The sequence below is a fragment of the Maylandia zebra genome, linkage group LG19 (assembly GCF_041146795.1).
Source record: "Maylandia zebra isolate NMK-2024a linkage group LG19, Mzebra_GT3a, whole genome shotgun sequence".
NCBI classification, from domain to species: Eukaryota; Metazoa; Chordata; class Actinopteri; order Cichliformes; family Cichlidae; genus Maylandia; species Maylandia zebra.
The window spans coordinates 141529-162300 of NC_135185.1; positions in this window are offsets into that span (position 1 = coordinate 141529).

Genomic DNA, 20772 nt, shown 5'->3' on the forward strand with positions numbered 1-20772 from the left:
TTCCAGTCAGTCTTGCGGATGTCTGTGCACGTATATGTAGCTGGTTTTGTTGCTATAGTTATTAGTGGTCATATGTCACTGCGTGTTGATTTGATTACAGCAACGCAAGCAGGCTACCGAATGTAAATAAAATGAACGGCTTTGCTTTGTGTTTCTCTATTTTTAACTGTTATTCTTCCAATTAAGTGTCATGTTGTAACAAAGAGAAAATATAGAGTAAAATTATACAATTAAAAAGAAAGAATTGCAGATGATTTTAAGCACTTTGAAGTCAAAGAGTTGTTGTGAAGAAGGAGATAACAGAGGAAAGGTGGTAATGGCACTAAGTTTCATTTATTAAGGTGCAACATAAAGACTTCAAAGTTATTCCCAAACAAACTCCAAATGTTTGACTTGTAAAATAAGTCATGCAAGAAAACTTGATTGGAGAAAAAGCGTCACCTGTGCTCTTTGCATGAGCGGTCTGACTTTGTTAATTATGTTGTAATTGTCTAATGCAGCTGACAGATGTTTCAGTTGTTTGCAGACTAAAAAACAAAAAAATAACTATTTTTAAAAGAACATGACATCATTAGAGGGAAGTTAGGCGCCGTGTTTGGAAAAGAAATTACCTTTGAGCTGCTCGTCTGTACTCTGTGCAGCACATCCAGTGTTTTATGTGAGCACGTGCCTGCTACTGTTATTTATTCATTTTTCACTGTGCGACAAAAGCAATTGGGGGGTGTCATATTTAAAAAGGTCGAGTATCTACAGGAGTGTTACGTGTCTGAGGGATGATCCTCGGGGACAGCGGGGCCACCGTTAGCTGGAGAGGAAGAACGGTTCCAGGGTGGGAGCTGTGCGCCTGACATGAAGGGACAAAGCACAACAGTTTCACTTATACACATAGATACAGAAACTACAGTCACGTTCGACTGTTTTCTTGTGTCTGTGTTTGAGTTTTACTGCAAAATGTGAAAAAACATATAAATAGAAGGCGGTAAATAAGAAACAAAAACACCTGACCCTCAAATATCACCCCCCACTCTGGTCTGATGGGCTCTTATCGTGGACACTCTTAGGAAAAAGTGTTACATTTAGCACGTGGTGATCAGATCGGAGCAATTAACTTGGTGAGTGCAATCGAATTATTACAGGTAGAAATGATTTCCAAAGCTCTGAGAATAAAACCCAGGCTATGATGAACCAGGAATGATCAGGTGAGAGGGCGGAGGGCGACACACAGCCATGAGGCGTTGGATGACAGCGCCTCGTGTAAAACGATGACATTTGCTTTCATGCTGCAGGATGCAGTGAAGATTACTGCTATCAGGAGCTGCTGTCTAATCGACTTTCATGGCACAGGAAGAATTTGTGTGCAGCTTCTCAGACTGTGGCTGGTTCTCACAGGATCTTCATGCAGCACCCTGAACTCACCCTGGCACCTCTGTCCTAATTGATTTCTCTCTCTCTTTCTAGCTCTCTCTCTCTCTCTGCCAATTGTAAAACACCAAATGCCACAGAGGAAAGCTGCAACAAACAGCAGTAAATGTTGTGCGGCCCTGCTTGGAATCTCACAGCTAAATAAGACATCCCTCCATCTGTGCATTGCCCTATATCACTCCCTCTGCAACTACCAGGGGGACATGTTTGAACAACGTGCCATAAATCCCATTTATTACACATTAAGCAGTAACCCCAGAACATGTGCTGTGAAACCTGGCCTCTCACCATGTTTCCCAAGCCCCAATTAAAAGCACATTATGGTACTGGTCCCTGGGTCCTGGTCAGACACTCAGAGTGCTGCAGAGCCACTGCTTCCCCCAGGCACGGCTGCAGGACTTTCTTTATGGAGACATGTTTGCCAAAGGGGAACAAGGAACATTAAGTGTTCTGGCTGTCTGCATCGACCCGGCTCTGTCTATCTGTCATGCAGGGGGAGGACTGAAAAAACCAAAGCAGAGATGAAAAATATTACATCGCTGTTTGCTCGATGTGAGCAGGTAACAACGCTTTAAAACGCAACTTTAATAAAATCACATTTTCTCCTTCTTCTGGTGTGGACAAATGTGACCAGTCTGACAAAGACTGAAACTAAAGACATTTTTTGTAAATATAATTCCAGTCAGCGTTCATTTTTCCCTTGAAAGTCAACAAATGTAAATGTTTCCTGACATCTAAGTTTAGTTTCCTTAACTGCAATAACCCAGGACCAGGCAGGATTCAAACGTCGTTGTTCTTAACCCTCTCCAGGCAGGCGTTGCTGATTTGCAACAGTTAAAAACTAACAACCTGATTGCCCCACATACATATTTTATGAGTTTCTTTACTCAGAAGTACCACTGCAGGACTTGGTTGTGCATTAGCAACAAAAAGCTTAATTTAAACCTGATCAAACAGCTGATGAAGAAAACTACCAAAAAACTAAATAAACAAAGTGAAAACGTCTCTCTGATGATACACTACATTAATGCTAAATGAATGTAAAGCTAATGTGCTAAACATGATCTTCCTAACGTGCACCGACTATGAAATAACCTCACAGAACAGCCATCAGGGACAAAGCGCATATGAGGGACCAGGTCTTTGAAAACTCCCAGCCCAGCATGTGTGTTGGAGACTTCTTTAAACTGGTAAATGTAAATTCAGTTTTTCTACTAGAGGTTAGTCTGAACTTCAGTCACCTGGGTTAGGGGCTGCATGTGACTAACTAGGGTTAGCTTCACTGTGTCCTTCATCCTTCAAAGCCCCAGAGACACGTATGATCTCACATGCTGAAGAATGATCCAGCTTTGACATCTGTAATACCACCTTAGATGTGAAAGACGAAACCAGTCACCAAACTGGCTGCTGCAAACGCGTTATTCTAATCAGCAAGGCTGCTCCATTTGTGTGCTGATTGTGTGCGGTTGCGTCATGGATGCTTACTTTGCACATTCATGTTGGTGCTTGCAGATATCCCCCTCCACCACCTCCACCACTGCTACTGTGATGCAACCCAGCCTTTTCCTTTCCTCTCTTGCTGATGCAACCGTGTTGACCCCAGAATGTGCTGCTGTTATTACCACTCTGCCTAATTACATCCTGTGTGTGTTCATGTGCAGAGGGCATGGTGTGCATGTTTGAATGCACACTTCAACTAGTGTTTATCACTGAATCACATGTGCGTGCTTCCTAACCCTGCTTTGTTTGCATTTTTCTGTACGTCTGTGTGTACTTGTGTCCGGAGTGTCCTCGGAGATCATCTCGTCTGTAATGAAGGCTCCACAGGCACAGGGAGTCAGAGCAGGGACTGCTAGCATCACTGCCGTGGCTCCTTAGGTCAAGCCAAGCATTTTAATTGGCTCCGAGGAGCTGGTTAATGCTGCTGGCTGGCACGGCCTTGGGTGAGTGTCGTCACCTCCTGTGGCCACTTTGCACTGCATGTAAGAAACGGCCGTGGCAGGTGGCAGGAGATCAGCGTGTGGCCGCTGGGCCGCAACACGCACTAACTCGGTGAGACGGAGGTAATTTGCTAGCACACACACACACACACACACACACACACACACACACACACACACACACACACACACACACACACACACACACCTGTTTGTTTAAAAAAGCTTTCTTTTTTCAGTCTGTGTGTAATCAGTGCACAGTTTTACATAAAAACGACAGCAAGACTCAGAAAATCAGCAGCAGAAAGCATCTTATTTTTATAAATATTTATACAATCAGAAATTAAACATTTAGAGACAGCAATTCAGAAATCTACTCCAAATTAAGATATCAAAGAGCACCTGGTGCTACTTCCAAAAAAAGGGATCAACAGCTAGTGATACAACTAACTGAATTCTGCAAACCTAATCTTCTGAAGGAGACGCAAAACTAATAAAAAATGTATCTACTATAAACTAAACCAGGTATGGAGAGAAAACCAAACTGTGAGACGGCGACAACCATAAAGTTTATTTTGAATTCTTTCCTGTAGTGGTTAAGGAGATAGTAGTTTCTGATTTGTGACGGCTTGTTTCTCCATCAGAAGAGATGTCTGGACTCATGTGTGCAAACTTAAGGAAGAACCTAATCTGTTAACCTCTGCAGGAGGGGGCTCTGAGGCTCTGTTAGTGTGTAGCTGGAATGGTTAAAACGCACAAATCCATGACAATCACTCCGTCAGAGTTGATTCCCCCAGTGTCAGGCCGACTAATAAGCATTAAAGCACCTTTAAAAGGCATTGGTGGGAGTGCACGGGAGGGCCTCCCCATGCTCCCCTCCCGCTCTCCTGCTGCTAAGCTTCTTGGTAAGGTCTAAAGATCCTGGATTGTCCTAAAACAGCCTGAAACAGCATGCCCTAATGGGCAGATATTTGAGTTTTCAAACAAGTAGACAGATAAATGATCGATAGCATAGAGCTCTGTTGAATCAAACGCAGTCCAGCCAGCCTCACTCACAGGTCATGTGACACATGGATATTTTATCCCCTAAAAAGCAAACACACGACCAACCCGTTCTCCCTGTAAGGGGGTTTGGGGGGTCTCTATCGTTTGTTCAGTCACAGTATACGGCATGACTGTGCTCACTTAACGCTTCTATTTCATGTTGACGAAGCCCTTCATCGCTCCCTCCCTCTCTAGACGTATAAGTGGAACAAAGAGAGGGGGGCATGGCAGCATCAGCGCAGGCCTGTCAGCGTCGGTACGGATAGCCTCCTTCCTTTCTGTTGTTTCTCATTCTTGATGGCGAGATGTTGTCTAATTAATGACTCTGTGTGTGAGTGTATGTTTCCAGTTGACCTAAAAAAGTTATCATCACTCATCACTGAGTGTCACTCCCATCATGTTTTAATGTGAGGGTTGTCAGGCGCTCTCTTCTTCGTATCCTCACCACAGATGATGATATGCTACTTTTGACTTTGCAGCACTGTAGAAAAATACTCTTCACTGGTCCTGAGCATGGAAACAGGTGCGTTTTAACCTATCACTGCTGTTCAGACTGATATGTGTTTAGGCTGTGAGAGGCTGTCGTATCAGCCGAGTTCATACATGTTTTGTACTGGGTGGATTATCCTTGCATCATTTCCTTCCTTCTCTTTACGAGCATCGTATACTTCATATACTGTCATATACTAAAAGATGAATCTAATTTTAGATTAGTGGCAAAATTAGCCGGTGCATGAGTGCTAACAGAAACAGGGCGTCAGTAGGGATGGGTATCGTTTAGGTTTTATCGTTTAGGAAACGGTGCCGGTGCTTAAACGGTGCTCGAACCGGTGCTCAAACCAGTGCTTAAACAATGGAGAACACACACTTTGTCCAAAAACCTCTCATGTTCAGCTGTTTTCCACTTTTTCTTTGGTCATTTTAGCCTTTTTGGCCAGGGTGAAGGGAGCATCTGCCATCAAACAAGAAGACAGCCGCATGTAACTACGACGGTGTTTGCTAGTTCACCTTACATGCATTAAATTAATAATGTGGTTAACATACTCAACGTAAATTACACAGAACAACATCTACTCACAACTACAACAGCTACTCACGCAGAGAAGAACGGCTGCTGCTGCCATCATCATCCTCATCATTTCTGCTACACTGGCAGGGCTAGGGGCCAGGACTCTACTCTTCTGGTTCTTGGGGGATGTTGCTGACTCCGGGTCCAATAACAGTAGATGTGCTCGGTGTGAGGTCTCGCAGCAAGCTATCAAATACGGTGCATTTCTCGGCTTTTAAAAAAAGGCTATCCGTCGCCAGGTGTTTCATCGGATTCGAGGTGTTACCTCCTTTGACAGTATCACAGTATCAGCTTAAAGCACTTGTTGCTGCTGAGTTTGCATATTTTGCTGTGAACTACAGCCAGACTTTGACCGCTTCGCCTTGGGCATTTTTAATCTGTAGCTCTGCTCTATCCTTTATCCTCAGAAAGGTGCAATGATTGGCTAGAATCTGGTGTATGACATCTCAGGGAAAAAAAAGCACCAAAATAAAGCACTGAAATGTGCGCTGCTTTTTGGTCTGGTTGCTAACGTTTATGTCAGATACCGGTACCCATCCCTAGGCATCAGTCCCATCTATGATCAGAGTTTACAGCATTAACAAAACAAGTGTTACAAAACAGAGATATATAAGTAAATACAAACATTTTTGTCTTAATAACAGCAGTTCATCGATGGGTGTGCCAGCTGTAGGAGGCAGATGTTGGTTCCAGTCACCAAACTGGACCTCTTTGGGCTTTTTGGAGCATTTGGAGGTTTTAAACATTTTTTTTCATGTACATATATCTCCATGTTTTTTGCTACAGACTGCACAGTCTGAGGTATGTTTTGTCTAAACTTTGTTAAAAGTAGGCAGGTAGAGGGACAAATTTAAGCAGACAGAATCATCATTTTCTTCTGGTTTCCAGTTGGATATTGAAAATTACGTTATCCTACTGGTATTGATAGCAACTACAAAATGTCTTTGTCTGATGACCTATTTTTGGAAATACTACAGTTCATTGCAGCAGCTGAGTTTCTAATTATTCTAAAATTCTTGAGTTTAGCTGCGCTCTCATTGATAAAGGTTGCCATGTGTGGATAGTCTCGAGAGGACCGGCAGGGAAGAGACAGCAGCCCCAGCACATGGTGGAGCTCACAGGGCAAATATATTCCACACAAATATGTTTTGAAGGAGATGTGAGAGGAGGCTGATGACTGTACCGACTGAACAAACACACACAGACAATGTAATATATTAAAGCACCCTCGACGTGACATATCGACAACATGCGCTGCATTGGCTACAGCTGCACTGCACCCAACTCTATAAATGAATTAAATATTAGAGTGCCTTGCTCTGCTGTGATGTAATAACAGCCCGGTTCACTTTGTGCATGCAGTGCGGACACTTCATGATTTACACTGGGTAGATCTTATTGAGTCAACAGCTCATAATGCTCCGTGTTTGTCTTTGCACCTCTTGTAAAATTGATTTCAGGGTCAGGGTAAGGAAAACGGCAAACACTGCTGTTTCACACACGTGCTGCTGTGTCTGTGCTTTGAGAATTTGGGGTAAGGCAGTCACAGGATAATGTGTGCCGTTACAATTATTCAAAATCTAAGTTGGTTCAGAATGAGACACGGCGAAGGCACAACAGTTTCAGTCTAACAGCACGTTTTTTCTAAGCGTTCAAAGATCATAATTTGAAAAACACTGATGAGACACAACAATTATGAGCCAGTGTTTGTTCTACAAGTCTGAGAATTTCCAAGGTTCTGTTTCTGAGTGGAACAGTCCTGGGTGGAGGAGGTTCACCCTGAGTTCTCTCTGGATGTTGTAGAGCTGTCTTGGTTCACTCTACAACGTCTTGTGGCGCCCCGGGGTGGTGACGTTCCCATCTTTAATGAAAATGGATGAATGAGTCCATCAAACACATTTTCTTTAAACAATTCTTTGGTGTGTCCAGGGGCAGACCCAGGACACGCCGAAGAGATTATATCGCTCGGCTGGCCTGGGAACGCCTTGGTGTTTCCCCGGACAAGCTGGAGGAGGTGGCTTGGGAGAGGGAGGTCTGGGCTTCTCTGCTCGGGCTGCTGCCCCCGCGACCCGGCCCCGGAAAAGCGGAAGAAAATGGATGGATGGATGTTTTCTTATTTGCACAGGCTCAAATATAGAAGCTGATGAAGGCCGGGCTCACAAAGGTGTCCTGCCTGGTTGAGGTCAGGACGTGGAATGGAAGAAATCCAAAGTATGCTGAGTTCCTTTGACTGGAGCTAAACTCCTGAGAAACATCCTCACATCTCTCTCCACCAAACTTTACCTTTGCCTCAAAGCAGTCAGACAAGTGCAGTTGTCCTGGCAACCGCCAAACCCAGACTCATCCATCAGATTGCAGACAGAGAAGATGAGAACATGTTTCCACTGCTTCATGCTTTACACCACTGCATTCAGTCCTTTGCATTATGCTTATGATGTAAAGCGCTGTATCCTATTTTGGCTTCCCTTCATTGGCTTGCTGAATTCAAAATCCTGCTCCTCACATACAAGGTCTTAAATAATCAGGCCCCATCTTATCTTAATGACCTTGTAGTACCATATCACCCTATTAGAGCACTTCGCTCTCGCTCTGCAGGCCTACTTGTTGTTCCTAGAGTATTTAAAAGTAGAATGGGAGGCAGAGCCTTCAGTTTTCAGGCCCCTCTTCTGTGGAACCAGCTTCCAGTTTGGATTCAGGAGACAGACACTATCTCTACTTTCAAGATTAGGCTTCAAACTTTCCTTTTTGCTAAAGCATATAGTTAGGGCTGGACCAGGTGACCCTGAATCCTCCCTTAGTTATGCTGCAATAGACGTAGGCTGCTGGGGATTCCCATGATGCATTGAGTTTTTCCTTTCCAGTCACCTTTCTCACTCAGTATGTATTAACAGACCTCTCTGCATTGAATCATATCTGTTATTAACCTCTGTCTCTCTTCCACAGCATGTCTTTATCCTGTCTTCCTTCTCTCACCCCAACCAATCACAGCAGATGGCCCCGCCCCTCCCTGAGCCTGGTTCTGCCGGAGGTTTCTTCCTGTTAAAAGGGAGTTTTTCCTTCCCACTGTCGCCAAAGTGCTTGCTCATAGGGGTCATATGATTGTTGGGTTTTTCTCTGTATCTATGAAGCGCCTTGAGGCGACTTATGTTGTGATTTGGCGCTATATAAATAAAATTGAATTGAATTGAATTGCTCTCCAGCTAATCTGAGGGCCACATGATGTTTGGAGGTCTGTAGTGATGGACTCTGTGCATCATGTGTCTCTGCTCTGTGGTTCTACATGGCCTACACCTCAATTATTTGTTATAAAACCGCTAACAGTTGACTGTGGTATATTTACAAGTTCAAAGAATTCACCAAATTACCATGACGATGATGTCAGTGATGACAGTGATGAGTGCATGCAAACTTCTCAGCCACAACTTTATTTAGTTAAACAGATGTTGGTGAAAATAAAAGTTTGAGTACATCTGAAAGCTAATCATCAAAGTGAAGATATAAAAATTATTAAAAGGAGGAAAAAAGTGTAAAGGTCGTCTGTGGACCACACATCAACACTAACCAACGATCTGAAATGATGAGCACCGTGGGCTTTCTCTCAGTTTCCTTCTAGACTCTTAGCTGAACACTTCTTAAATGCTGTATCGCTGCTTTGACCCAAAAAGAAGAAGGTAATAAATCATGTGGCCACTTCATTCTTCAGTGATCTAAAAACCAATACGCTTCGGTTATCTTGGAAGTACGGTGGGCACATGTGTACGTCACCTTTTTCTTTGTACATCATTTATGGAGTTTGTGGATACTGAGCTTATTCTATGACTTTTCCAAAAACCAAACTTTTAGTATTGGGTCAGATCTGTTTCTTAGTCACACAAGCTGTTTCAGTCTGTCTGTCTCTGTCTGTTTCCTTCTTTGTTGAAGGTCTCTGGATGAAAATGTTGGAGGGACGACTGATTTCCCCACAGAAAAACTATTTCCTCCAGGCCAAGTTGCTGCCATCTGTAGCACAGATCCCTGAAGCTTTACGTCGTCTCCCTTCCAGTGACACTAAATATAACCACCAACTGTGCCACAACACAATCATTTGATTCTTTGACAAAAGACATTCAGATGAATGAAAACAATTCACAGAGCAAGACTAGATAACCAGCGCTAACTGCAGTAACGGTTTCTATAGGCAGCCTACTAAAAGTGTTGCTGGACCCTTGACCTGTGTAAAATCACACTCTTCTTCATTCATTGTTGTTCTGCTCAGAGTGAACTTAATCATTATTACATATCTGCCCATACATTATTCATTTAGGTAATATCTTGTAATGATTAAGAAAGCACTGAAAAATAACCACTAATATGCTCCCCGGTTAGTATTTAACTGACTAACTCGCCTGCTCTACCTCTACTAATCACCATCACCCTTTAGTGTATCTGCTGCACAGTTAATGAACAGATACACTGACTGAACAGTAAAGTCACACTGTACTGTTCACCTTAATCAGTCTACTATTTATTTTATATACTAAACACTGATAAGGCATACATGGTCTCAGGGCCACACTGCAGAAACGGCGACTTAAGCTCCTTTTATGAAGCATCCACCCATTTTCTTCCATTTATCTAATTCATCGTCACGGTAATGGTGATGGACAAGAGGCAGGGTACATCCTGATACGAGAAACTGTGAATGTGTGAGAATTTGAATTTGAATTGAATCTTTATTTTTAACATGTTAAAAAAATACAACCACATAGAAATAAAAAAGAGACAAACTGTCAGCGGTTGGGTGGAGGCGAGGAAGAAGGAACCCAAACGCAGGACTCGCAGGTAGGTGACGATTTATTATAAGGAGTGGATGAACAGAACAAAGGGAGAAAATGGCTGGCTGGACGACTGACTGAAGCACTGACTGACTAACTGAACATACAGACGGAGAGACAACATCACAATAACATCAATGACACGACATTGGACTGGTTGAACTGAGGGACATAAATACACAGGCTGAGTGATGAGAGATTAGAACCTGGTGAGTACACAGCTGAACATAATGAACTAATGATAAACGGGAAGAGGACGGAACATAATGCACATGGACCAAGGCTAACACAATAAAACAGGAAGTGGAACAGGCAGAAGATAAACAGTGAACGTGAACTGAAAATACTGGGTCACTGACCCAGGAACCCTGACAGTACCCCCCCTCCAAAGGCCGGCACCCGACGGCCAAAAGAGAAAGAAAAAAAACCAGAACAGGGCGGGCGGAGGGGGCCCAGGACGGAGGGACGGAGTCCACACCGAGACAGTTTCAGGTGGGCGCCCCCGTGGCCCGTGGCCGAGACGAGACAGTTCAGGTGGGCGTCCACGCGGCCCGTGGCCGAGACGAGACAGTTCAGGGGGCCGACCGTGCGGACGGCGACAGCACTGGTCCGGGGGCCGACCGCGCGGAAGGCAACGGCGACAGCACTGGTCCGGGGGCCGACCGCGCGGAAGGCAACGGCGGCGACGTGGACACAGTTCGGGAGGCCGGCCGTGCGGAAGGCAACGGCGGCCACTCAGGCGAAGGCGGTCCGGGGGCCGGCCGTGCGGAAGGCAACGGCGGCGGCGAAGGAGACGACGGAGCAGTTCAGGGGGCCGACCACGCGGAAGGCAGCGGCGGCTCTCCAGTGTTAGGCGTGCTGGCCATGGCCTGGTGGGCACAGGACCAGACGAGGCAGGACCAGGCGACGGCGGGGCCGGACCAGGCGAAGCACAGGCTGGAGCTGCAGCAGGCGAAACAAAAGCCGAAGACTCTGAGGCTGGGCCAGACGAGGACGAAGACTCTGGAGCCGGACCAGGCGGAGCAGAAGCAGAGGCCGACGCCAGACCGGGCGACGTTGAAGGCGATGCAGAGGCCGGACCGGGCGTGGGTGCAGCTGATGCAGAGGCCGGACCGGGCGTGGGTGCAGCTGATGCAGAGGCCGGACCGGGCGCGGAGGCCTCTGGCTGGAGACAGGCAGGGCCAGTAGGCGCAGAGGCCTCTGGCTGGAGACAGGCAGGGCCAGTAGGCGCGGAGGCCTCTGGCTGGAGAGCGGCCGGGCCAGCGGGCGCGGGGGTCTCTGGCTGGAGAGCGGCCGGGCCAGCGGGTGCGGAAACCCCTGGCTGAGAAGCAGGAAGGCTCACAGCTGGCTCTGGGTGCTGTGGCTGCAGGTCCGGGAACTGAACAGGATGGTAGACCGGCGACTGGGAAACAGGGGGCGACTGGACTGACTGGACAGGGGACTGAGCTACAGGAGGTGACTGGAGGACAGGAGGGGACTGAGCTACAGGAGGTGACTGGAGGACAGGAGGAGACTGGACAGCAGGTGAGGGAACTGACTGGAGGGAAAGTTGAACAGCAGGTGAGGGAACTGACTGGAGGGAAAGCTGAACAGCAGGTGAGGGAACTGACTGGAGTGGAGATGCTAAGGGAGGAACAGAGGCAGGCGTGGCTGCTGGCTGAGCTACAGATTGAGCTAGTGACGGAGATAAAATTACGGCTTGGGCTCGTAAGGCTGGTGCCTGGGCAGGGGACAGTTCAGCTAATCTAACTAGGGATAGTGCGAGGGCGTGAAAGGCTGGGTCAGGAGGTGGATGAAGTGGTGAAGTAGCAGGTGGACCGGTTAGCTCCTCCAAGCCTCCAGGGAGGTCAAGCTGGGTTCTGGTTGCCCTCAACCTGGGCGCTGGGACGGGCACGGAAGGTGGCTGGACACCAGTCACCCCCACCTGAGAAACAGAAGCGGGTGTGGAGGTAGACCGGGTCGCAGCTGCCCTCCTCCTGGGAGCTGGCACTGGTGTGGGCGTAGACTGGGCCCCTGTGCTGGTGGGAAATGGCTGAATACTGGGTGTGGAAATAGTGACGGTGTGTGTGTTACTGGCAGGTTTATTGGAGATTGTTCTGATTTTTCTGCCACCACTATTTACAGTCTTTGGAGGAGCAGAGCAGAACAAATCTTCCCAGTCCACAGAATCCTCCAGGAGGGAAACATCCCATGAATGAGAGATGGGTTTATTGTGCGTTTTAAGTGAATAATCAGATGGTGAGTGCGAAAAACAGTCACTGGAGCTCACCATCGGGAGTGGCTGAAAGTAGTCCGTTCTATGGTGGCGTGTGCGCCGCTTTCTCTGGGAAGCAGAAGCGGCCGGGGAAAACAGCAGAGCCTCTGGCGCGGTAGCCTCCGTTGAGCCGAGGTGGGAGGCGTAGCCGTTGTGCCGCGGCGATGGTGGAGGTCCGGCGGATGAGGCGGCGGGTGTGGGAGCGAGGAGCGGAGTGGCGAGAGAGGGAGTGGCCGAAGCGCGGCGTGGAACGTCCACTCTCCACGGCAAATGCTCCGGTACAGGTGAGGCAGCAGGTGGGGGAACGCGGCGTCTCCGAGGCCCGCCCAGAGCCAAGCGAGTGCCCTCGAAGACGTGCTCTCGCTCCGCGAAGAGCCGCTGTCTCTCCTTGAGCTTTTCCGCCCACAAGGAGAGCGCTACCTCCTGCCGCTCGTAGAGGTCCGAGTCCGCTGGGTTCCAAACGTGTCTTCGTGGCACGGGTCGTGTCATTCTGTCAGCGGTTGGGTGGAGGCGAGGAAGAAGGAACCCAAACGCAGGACTCGCAGGTAGGTGACGATTTATTATAAGGAGTGGATGAACAGAACAAAGGGAGAAAATGGCTGGCTGGACGACTGACTGAAGCACTGACTGACTAACTGAACATACAGACGGAGAGACAACATCACAATAACATCAATGACACGACATTGGACTGGTTGAACTGAGGGACATAAATACACAGGCTGAGTGATGAGAGATTAGAACCTGGTGAGTACACAGCTGAACATAATGAACTAATGATAAACGGGAAGAGGACGGAACATAATGCACATGGACCAAGGCTAACACAATAAAACAGGAAGTGGAACAGGCAGAAGATAAACAGTGAACGTGAACTGAAAATACTGGGTCACTGACCCAGGAACCCTGACACAAACAAACAAAGCAAAACAAAAGGAAAACAAAGCTACCACAACTACAAAAAACAACAAACAAACAAAACAAACTTCCATGTTCAAAAAGCATGTTGGGTCAAAGCAACCACAGAGGCAGCAGCTTCCAGTTACTACATAAGTTAGGACGATCTAAATCAAGTTCAAACCCAAACACTTGTGTCAGAGACAATAACACTGGTGGGAAAAACCTTTGCTGTTTCACAATGGAGGAAACCAGCAACAGGAAGACGCCATGTTCAGATATTTGGGTCTTCTTGATGATTATGGTTGACCAATGAGCAAAGAGCACTCATCCAGCAACTTAGTGTTTTCTGTTTCCCTTCCTGAAAATTGTTAGCTATGATGTTAAACAAAGTCATTGTTGTAACATTTTGACTGGTAAAAATGATTTTGCCTTTTAGATAAGTCTAAAGAAGAATAATTGAAAGGCCTGCACTGCACAGCTGTCCACGTCAGCAGATGTTCTTACTTTGGCTGATTAGACATGCAGCAGTGACACTTCTCTGTCAGTCTCCTGTTGGTTTTCTTGCACATTATAAGACAAGAAGAAAAGACACGTTCCCAGCCAAACTCCATGCTTGCTTAGAAACTTCTGATCAGCCAGAGTCGCTGTGACTTAGAGGCCTCGTGTGAGCTGTAGTGCTGCTTTGAGTGGTTTCACGGTGCGATCTATTATACAGAACATTACACTTTTTAAAAAACTCCTTTACAACCATCTGTCTGATGGCTGTAAAGAAAAAATGATGTAAAGAAATGATGTGTTGGGAACTAACAACAGTGACGATTAGTTCCACCTGGGCGAGCTACTAATGAGAACTGGCTGATACAAAAATGTCATAAAAACTGAGTGAGATGGCTTCATAAAGGATTACTGTTAATGTGGCTCCAGGTGGCATCTCCATGGGGATTAATGTTTAATTCAGAGGAATTTTAAAATTAATTTTTAGTGTAACCTAAACTGTAGTTTACAGCTGCCCGGTCCTTAGAATAACCCTGAAATATGTCTCTCTGCCGCAGCCTAATCACTTGGCTTTTGTCCCTACAGGCAGACACATCCCCGTCATGTGACTCCCCACAACACTAGCAATGTTTAGACTGCACACTTACGCACAACTGGACTGCCCCCGAGTGTCCTCCTGCCCCCTGTAGAGGGCAGCACTGTGCCAACCCACCTTAGGCTCCATGTCTGGATCAGAGGGGGGCTCGCAGTGAGGGAAACACAGAGGGAGGCAAGGGAGAGGTTGCAGCGACTAAAGTGGCATTTCCAGAGCGCATGAACAGATACCCCCCTTCCTATACTTTACCTCCATCACCCTCTGTGCATCACCCGCTCCCTCCCAGCCCCAGGCCTCATAAAATTGGACTTATGGCTGTGTTGCCAGCATAAATAAGTCCCTTTGATAGTTAGCGGAAGAAGTTACGACCCTCCTGGGTATGGTGAGGGACAGTGGCAGGGCAGCGTCTCGGTGGCAGCTCGCCCGGCACCCCGTGGCTCTGATCCTCGTGCCGATTCAGGGCACGCTCTCTTCATTACCGGCGGCCACCGGGGACTTGTTTTTTCTGCAAGATTAATGAGTGCCGCGGAAATTCTCCTGCGCATCTCGATAATTAAGTCTTTGTTTATCAAAAAACAAGTTATATTAGGAGCAGGAAATTCGCAGTAATTATTCATAATCCTAACAATTCAAGTGTAGCTACCTCATTTGCCTGTGTAATTCTGCTTTTTAATTTCTCGCATATATTTGCATATTAATTTTGCCCATTGGCTGCTGCTGGGGCTCTGACAGTTTTTATTTTTTATATACGTTTCTTCTCCCCCTCCCTTCTCCTTGCTTGGTGTGATTTTTTTTTTTGTTTGGGGTGGGGGGGGGGGGGGTGGGGGGGCTCAGTTGGGTGGCATTTTGGACTGGGTGTAATGGTAAATGATGAATTTTCTTATTTGATGCATAATGAAGTAACCCTTTCTTATCCACTTCCTCTGTGTCACTGATCCTTCCTTCATGGCTCCACCCCCACACAGGCTCCCCCCCTCCACTACATCACCTTCATCCATGTGGTCATTAGGGACAGAGAAAGCACCTTTCATTGGTGTCAAAGACTGTCTGGGAGGCGATGAGAGGAGATCGGCCAACATGGCATCTTGTCAGAGCCCTTTGCTCTGACTCTCTGTGCCCAGGCACGCCGCCCACCATCCCTCTTCTCTCGTTAATTTTCATCTCTCTCAAAATCGACCAGATACTTTTCTCCTGTTTCAAAGCCCTTCCCCATCACCGTTTATTCTTCTCTTTAGTAATATTTTCAATGACTGTTTAACCTTTTCTCTCCTCTATCTTCTGATGCCCTTCATATCTGCTTGGAGTAATCTGTGCATGTGTAGCCTTCGTCTGTGTTTGTGGCATGTTTGTACGTCTGACGACGGCTCCTCGTGTCCTTGATGAAAACATCTTTGTGGCACACGTATGAAATGGTGGGAGTGCATTTGTTAAGCGCTAAGCATTACACAACACTAACTGCCGCTGTCACATGGAAATGAATATTGATGATCTCAGGCCCCGTGATGCATTCTGGTTGACATGCAAGAGCCATGCCATTAAACTATCTACATTCTCATACACAGTCACATCATCTGGCAGCAAACCACGTATATTAAAATCTGGAGTAAACTTTAACCCAATCAGCTGACAAAAACACTATGAATTAATGCCACTATGTGATAAAGTCATGAAGATGAGACGAAGAAACCTGCTAAATTCTTAAAAATGGTTAATTCAACAGAAATGTGCCATGACAAGTCTTCACATAGCACAAAAACATCACATTACATCACACGTGTCATTAAAGTGTTCTTCTAAATATCATATATATATATAATACCCATATTGTGTGTGGAACACGGCTGTAACTATTGTTTAACTAAGTTCAATCTTTGTAGTAATTCGTCATTTCAAATCCCCCAAAGTCCCCAAAATGAGGATGAATATATTGTGCCATGTTTGCCAGGACGTTGCTGTGGCCAGACACACACGTTAGCCTTCGCTTGGTCTCTCAACTTCATCATAGAACATAAAAGACATCATAATGACTTTTACACTCGACATTCTGAAGCCTCAATATTAAATGATTAATGATGATATTGATGATATTAAATGATTTCCCGCCACAGTTTTTTGTTATTCCAGCTAGAGGGTGTAGCGCTAAGATACAAGCTAAAGCTAACAAGCTGCCTTCATAAACTGATTAAAAAAAGATGCACATATCTGCTAATTAGCGAGACATTACAGAAAGACGTCTGGCTACTCACGCACCAAAGCTAAAGTACAACCTTCCTGGTCAGTCTGCACCACACAAGCCTCACTATTTGTTTGAAAGGCCACAGAAGTAGGCTGGAGTAAACCACACAAATGACAATCAGTAGACCATGGTTCATTTGCCGCTTGAGAGCTTTGTTATTGCACTTGGTTTTGTTTTGTTTCACTCACTGAGTAGTTTCATTTTCTCTCACTGTTTACTTATAACCACCAAAAATAAACTGCTCAAAAGAATTATGGGCAACACTAAAATCAAAGCGTGATGAATCAGATATTTAGTTTAATTTATTGAGAATAAAATCACAGCAACAGTTAATGGAAACCAAAATCATCACGTTCTAATGCTAGATTTAAAATTACAAAAAAAGGTTTAGGTCTATTGTTCACATTTTCCTGTAAATTTTGAGCAGTGTACTTGGTTATAATTATAAAAAGGTGATTTTGATGAGCTGTTCACATCATTCATCTTGTGTAGTAGAAAATAAGACCAGAGAGCGAGGAGCTGATACAAATGAACTACAGAGAGATTCTGACCAGATGAACGGTGGCATCAGGAAGGGCACGTGTTGTGAAAGCTTCACCAAATCAAACATGAAGAATGAGATTTTCGAACTGGACCGGTCTGGGCCTGGGTTAATGTTGGCCAACAGAGCGCTGGTGGAAACTGAGCTACAGGAAAGGGGGAAGTCATGTTAGGAGGCATCAAGAGAGAAGGAAATGCAGGAGTGAGGAGGTGACAGCGGCACTTTAAATGTTGGGACTGTGACTGGTAACAGAGATGGCTAACATGATGGAGACGAGTAGATTTATTTTGTGTGCAGGAGACCAGAAGCACTGCAGATAGATTTAAAATGTCCTATCATGGTTTTGTTTTTTTTGCTTATTTGTCAGATTATTTTTCAGCTCATCAACAACTTTGAGTATTTGTCAGAAAGCCAAGTAAATGCTAAATGGAGTCTTAAAATGATGATGTCATTTAAAGAAAAAGAAACAAAGCCTACCCAGACCTTAAGAAAATTTCCCACCCAATGCCTCCTTTGGCAGTAAGAAGTATTTGTAATAACTGGCAGTGTGACGCTCACGTTGCTGTAGGTGGAGGCAAGGATTCAATGGTGGACCCTCTTGTAAAGAGTTCAGGAAGGAGACGGGTTCTAGGTGTAAGAGAAAAGTTAACAAGTTACCAAGTTCCAAGCGATCTGATCAGGTACTAAAAATGTGACATTGTCAGACTGATTGATGGTCAGTAAAGTTACTCGATGAGTCGTGACAGCGTCTCGTTAATGAAAATCAAAACTTCCATTTTTAGAACTCGGCAACAAAGGAAATGACTACAAAAACCAACGCCGTGGCCCTCGAGACTGATGAAAAGCCAGAGAACAGTATGTGTGGCTGAACACACAGGAAGGAGAAAAGACTTGTAGGCCTTGGCCAGAGAGAAAGATGAGCTAAATGACAGGGATGGAAATGTAACGAGTGAGAGACAGGTGGGTTCAAATTGGGGGTGAGAACCCTTTGTTAAATATGATATATATGTGATTATGATATTGTGATCTGTAGTGAGAGCAGGTGGAAAGGTGGATGTATGCTCTTGAAAGAAGACAGCAAGAGTAAAGGGGAAGGTTACAAGATGAGAGCTACTAAAGCGTATTGTTTGGAGATGACGGCACCAACAGAAACAGAGAAGAGCTAAGGGTGGATGCATGGAAGAAAGACCACAGAGGAGGTTCATGGATGTAGGGAAGGACATGCAGAGGGCCAAAGGAGGATGCTAAGGAGAGATGGAGGTCAGCCACCGCTTAAGGGAGCAGACAGAAGATGTTTCAGTGAAGAAATGACAATAACAGACAGCATCCACTCAGATTCAGCTACTAAGGCAGATTTATTGGCCAATCAGAGGCAATGTTTATCTTTTTTTAACATCAGAAGTGCCAGCAGACCAGAGCAGCTTAATTAGACTTACATGTGTTTGTTCTTTCTATATATGTGAATAAATGAATGAATGACTAAGACCGTTAATAGTTTCCTCCTTATCATTACAAATAAATACAAGACTAACTTCTGAAGGTATAGCACCTATAGTGGCGGTCAGGGAGAAGAAAGCTAATAGACATTTGCACTTTCTTTTAAATAGAGACGTTCTCATTATTTGATTGTTTCTTTTATTTGTTCTCACTGCAGATAGCAGTTTCCATTTAAAGTGCAGACCTGCTCTCAGCTGAGCACATGGCAGCCTTCTATCTTGTGTGGCAGTGCCAACATGCTCTGTGGTTTCAAGGCCCACGTAAATGTCAGAGCTTAACCTGAAGCATATTGTTGGATCAGATGCACTGTAGTAGAACTGCTGCCTTTCTGCTGCATACACACAGACATACTGTCTCCTCTATTAGGCAAACTGTTGTTGATGCACAGAATGTCTCTGACCCCTGACCTTGGTGAGCACCGGCCGTATTCTTGGATTAGATGCTATGGCTCGTGCATATTCCCCATCTATTTGCAGACAACCAAAGTTCAGCCATTGCAAACAATTTATTCATGGCGCTGTCCATCCCAGCCAACACCACTAATGTGCAAACCTCTGAATATGGAGCAGAGAGGAGAGAACAGCGATACAGTGACACAGTGAGAATGACTCATTAAGGAAAGACGGGAAAGTGGTGAGGAGCCATTGGACACGTTGGTGACTTGGTAACTGGTAATGTGTTATCGGCTAGCAGGGGCACGACCCTTGCAATAGCAAGGTGTCAAAGCATCCTGCTGTCACCACGCAGGGCTGGCTCCAAATCTGGGTGACACCATGGGGGCTGGGTAGCAGGGGGTTTAGGTCAAACCAGATGACACCCCATAGTCAAAAGAGGTGACATCTGAATCAAACCTAACACCAGCAGGGGAAAATGTACTGTGGTTCCTGCAATTTACAGCAATTTACCTCTTAAAGGCCTTTCGCACTCAGCGACGAGAGACCCTGATGTGAGCAGTATATGTACATGTAACCACATAGCATTTAGACTACATCACTGCACTGTGATTTTTAACAGCTGTTTATTCTACAGAAAAGATGGAGAAGCCATGTTTTCTGGACCTGATCATATCTAAGATCAAACTGGCCTTCAGGCTAAAGAGGCTACTGTTTGTTTAAGTTCATAGATGTGCATTCATGCAGATGACATGAGTGCTTGCATGTCTGCAAAAGCACCACTGATCCTGAACGTTTGTGCAGATTTGGTTTATTTATCAAGAGAGGCCTCACACTGTCGTGCAGCTGTACCAACAATAGCTGATCTGTTTTAAAAAATAATGACAGCATAGAGTAAAACATGCTGCTAATATTACCTTTAAAGGCAACATCTTCTTCTTTTTTAAAATCTTGGTTTCAGCTTTTGATAAATTTGCACAATTTTACTTATATATAAGCTTAAATGATCGATTTGTTCACCACAGGCTGGTTTCATTGACATTTATTATTATTATTACACAGCATCTCGACTTCTTTGGAAGCCGTCTGGTATAAGCATGTGTACAATGGAGAATCTGAAGCACTAAAGCATACACATAACTTACAACAAGCATGATGCTGAAACCCTGCTGAAGCCAGCGAAAGTCACATTAGGAGTTTCCTCTTGAGAGCAGAAACAGGAGTCAGCACGCGTCAAAACCAATGAAAATAAATCGACACGTTTTAATCGGAGTTTAGATTCCTCACAGTTTCTGATTAAAACACGTCAGTGGCTTCAAATCTCAAAAGAACCTGACTTTGGACCCGTGTGCATCAAACACGTTTGCATGAGTCTGCTATGGAGCTGTGACACTGCAACAAGCCTCGCCGTCTCCCCTCCATGCTACTCCAGGACAAATTGCACCTACAGCTTTGGTACTTCAGCAGGCCTGTCTGGCTGCCACCACCGGGGCGAGAGGCTGTCGAGTGATGACGGAGAGCAAGAAGTAGAGAAGCCACACAAAGAGAGCGAGGTGGAGGTTTGGAGGGGGCA